Raw genomic sequence first — 4187 nt, forward strand, 5'->3', positions numbered from 1 at the left:
ACACACACAGTATACATACATACACATCTAAGCATCCCTACACATATACATGTATATACACATACATATGTACTTGTATATATACATACATGCACATACATAAGTGTCCGCGATATCACAGACCCCAGCACTATGATACTATAAATCACAATCTACTGCATTCCACCTCAAAGTTGAGTTTCATGTACTCCCTTTTTTTTAATTCAACCTTTATTTATACAGGTTAATCCCATTGAGCCTCGAGGACTCATTTACAAGAGAGCCCTGATTTCTTTAACAAAGAGTGATGACAACAATGGATTTTTCTGTGTTACATGTTAGTATAACAACATGTATGAGTGTCCAGAATGAGAAGCGGTCTACATTCAGCTTGTCATGACTGCTCATTAACTGGACTGGTCTATTTTGTCTAATTTGCGTTTCTGCCTTGGAGTTTTGTGAATAATACATTTTAATGAAGCTTTAAACTATAAGTCCAAGCTTAAAGGTTTAGTTTTAGCATTAACTTTTATGTTCTCAGGTGATAGGCATAAGCAGTTCAATGGGAGCATGGTATTTTCTAACAACCTCATTCTTGGACTCTGTACCTGTTGGTGCTTCTCAAACTCCAGTTTGATGGGTGACTTGATGCAGTTGCAGGTGTCCTGATAGGTCTGTTTCAGTGCCAGCTCCATAAGATGCTTGTGGTATGCCCCGGCCAGGTTTCCACAGGTGAAGATGATCACATTGGCCAGGACCTGTCGTGAATCCCACACGCAAACATTAAAAGCATTAGGAGGGGGTGGAATTTCAAGTCCCGATTACCTTTAAGTGTGCTTTATTACCTTGTAAAACACGAGGAAACCGCACAAACCTCTGAATGCTTTACTGCTCTCTCTATGTCAACCTTGAGTTCTTTAAAACGTAGACATGCAGATCAATAGATTGTCTGGTATCTAAAGGTAATGAGGCTCATTGAGCATGTTTTATTGTTGTGAAACTACAACTTCATGTGTGTTTGTAAGGGACTGAAAAGAGACAGGGTTGTGACAGTGTTCGAGTGTGTTTACTCTGAGGGCTGATTGTAAAGTGTCAATGTGAAAAGCGTGAGACACAAAATCAATTCTACTTTACGTCATTTCTTATCTAGCATGATGTCGTTTTATTGAGTCTGATGGATTTTTATTTTTATCTGTGGTAAAGGCCTTTATGTTACTAGATAAAGAGCCATTCAGGTTGAGACAGCCTTTAAGAGCTTTTCTCCGAGTACACTAACAGGCAGTTTTATCAGTGAAGGCTCCACTCAATGCCCCGTGTCACAATAGTAAAGAATAGTACTACTATTGTTAAAACCCAGACCTACCTAAAATGTACCACCTTATCATTTTTATATGTACGTTTTTAAAAGAAGCCAACCTTTTCTCTGTTCTTCCCTTAACAGAGCACAGCCAAATCATTTAGGCTGCCAAAGGGCCAAAATACAGAGTTCATGTCAGATTCAGAATACGTACAGCAGAAGCAGAAAGTTATTTAAAACTGATTTCAGTCATATGGTTGAACTGCGCATTCACAGGTTTGGATAAATGCTCGACTCACTTGCCAGACTAACGGCTCCAGTTCTGTGACAGTGGAGGTCAGACAGATGCTCAGGGTTACAGTGTGTGAGAGGCAGGTTATACCACTGGCAATAATGGCCCACTTCATGGAGAAGGGCAGCATGGTGTAGACCACAAACACGATGAACAGGAAGAAGGACACCTGGAAACAGAAAACATACGTTATTGATAAATGAATAAGTGAAGACAGTACCTTCTTGAAACAGATTGGGTTGGTATTTTGTAGTATTTAGGTAAAAACTTTACACCTCCAGTATTTAGTGACCTAAGGTATGGATTTTGCACTTTGGTTTGTAATGTGTTTTTATATCAGCTCAATCCACCATTTACATAAACCTTTGTGCAATAAAGTCACTTACATGTGGGTGGGGGAGGTTAAAACATCACAAGATTCTTGCAATTCCCACAAAAGTTGTCTCTTAATAATTTTACTGAAACTACCACTGAAGGTAATCCAAACCATTTTAAAAGTTTTGTGTGGAAGCAGTTCATAAACAGTCAGGCACTAGGACCACGTGGCACATAGTATGGAGGCAGCTCCCCTCACTCCTCCGCTGCCTCTGCAGCTACGTGCTGAGAAGAAGAGTCTCTGTTATGCATTATTTCAAACAGAATACACTTAACCTTGCGTTAATCGATTTGATTTGTAAGAACAACAGTCAACCAGACTTTGAGGTGATGTGCAGTTCCTTGAATTTTTTTTTTTGTTTGGTTGTTTTTTTAGCAGTTTTGATGACCTGTGGTAAAATGGTTTCATTAGAAGTCAGTATAAAGGATTAAAAATGATGAAAGAATTAGTGGTAACACTTTACAATAAGGTACACAAAATTTGCTTAACTACTAGGGAACACCTATGGAACAAATCAGTAGATAATGGGTAGTTAACCAAGGAACACACAGCTAAGCCTTATTAGGGGACTACTGGTTTGTTACCACAGAGACAGAGGAGAAATTCTCCACGTGGGTTCTGAATAAACCCTGCACCAGTGAGGTCACAGCTCATAAGTTTGTCAAAAATTTGTTTCCTAGTGATTACTGGTTTTATTACCCATTAGCTTCTGATTGGTTCTGTTTTAGTTTCCTTGGTAACTACCCATTAGTTCTTTATTAGTTTTTCTTCGTTTACAAGGGGACTAACCAGTAGTCTAATTAGGCTTGGCTCTGTGTTCCCCTGTAAGTACTGATTAACTACTCATTAGCTCCTGATTCGTTCCTCTTTGATTTCCATGTTAACTACCCATTAGTTCCTGATTAGATCCTCTTTGTTTCCCAGGTAAGTGACCAGTAATAAGGCTTGGCTATGCGTTCCCCAGTAAGTACTTGTTAACTACCTATTAATTCCTGATTTGTTCCTGATTCGCTCCTGAGGCGTTCCCTAGTAGTTAATCAAATTTTGTGTACCTTATTGTAAAGTGTTACAGAATTAGTAAGATTTCATTAAAAAAATCCTATAAATTATCTTATTTTTGGCTGATAAGATATATATGAGTAAACTTCCTATTTCTATATGAATATTTTGAAATGAGCATGACTATTTTAAAGAAAAGATCGAAAAAAGAAAGCCGGCCTTTTATTTTTACACATCGGCCAAAGTTTTAAATTTTACTTCTTGTGAAAAAGAGTTGTACCCCCCCTCAGTTAGAAGGTCATGTAAAGTTAAATTGTCAGTCTGAAGAGAAGCATCAGACTCCTGTGAGGTGAAATGCAGGTCTTGCCAGTGGCAAAACCTTAAAAACTTAAAAATAATGTTAAAATGTCTTCTCATTCTTGTAAACCTAGTCCCTCATCTTGTCTTGTGAGATGAGCATCCCAATGAACTCCAACTTACACGTAATGCATCTTCATATAATGAGGGAGAACTTGACCTTATGTTAGGATCATCATGTTCACAGATCTACAGTGACAGAAGGAGCAAGGGGACAAACTATCCAGAGCTCCTGAACAAAGATGATGGTTTGAGTGTGAACTCACCTGGTAACTGAGCTTGTCTTAACATCTGCATCTCTGCAAACTCCACAGTTTTTCATCTGTTCACTTTATCACACATTTACTTCCAGTTACAAATAAAAATGAGTTTTTTGACGATGGATTAGTATCTTATCTCAACTCAGAGGAAAATCTCAACTGAATGCATCCAACAAATTATATATTTTTATAAGCTAAACAATGGAAGCACAGTCATTGAATAACCATTTAGTCAAAACACAATATAAATGACAATTAAGTGCTACATACTGCAAATGGGAAAAGGTATGCAGTTTTCAAATGTTCAAGTTGGTTAAACAAAAGAAATACAACCAACTAAATGAGATTACCAATCTGCAGGGTGAAGAAGGTTTAATGGACTGATGAAATCAGGACACTGGATAAAATGAGGATTTTTGGCAAAGCAAGTCAATGATCCTGCAGTGGGATCACTCATGAAGGTCAAGGTTTCTTTATTGTCATTCGCATCGTATGTGGTACACATGATGGAACAAATTGTGTACACAGGGTCCCAGTTACATCCAACACGAGTATAAATTATAAAGACAAACAGTGAAAATATCTAAGATATGAACTAAGAAAAAATAATATTCTAAGCACTAATAG

The 4187-nt window shown here is 37.7% G+C and overlaps 1 protein-coding gene across 1 annotated transcript in view; it reads right to left on the reverse strand.

Annotated features, from left to right (window-relative positions):
* The window catches only part of adcy2b (adenylate cyclase 2b (brain)), a 159618-nt gene that overhangs the window by 80938 nt on the left and 74493 nt on the right, over positions 1–4187 (reverse strand). The gene's annotated exons all lie outside the window — the stretch shown is intronic.

Source organism: Nematolebias whitei, chromosome 19, assembly GCF_014905685.2.
Source record: "Nematolebias whitei isolate Nwh7 chromosome 19, NemWhi1, whole genome shotgun sequence".
Taxonomy (NCBI): domain Eukaryota; kingdom Metazoa; phylum Chordata; class Actinopteri; order Cyprinodontiformes; family Rivulidae; genus Nematolebias; species Nematolebias whitei.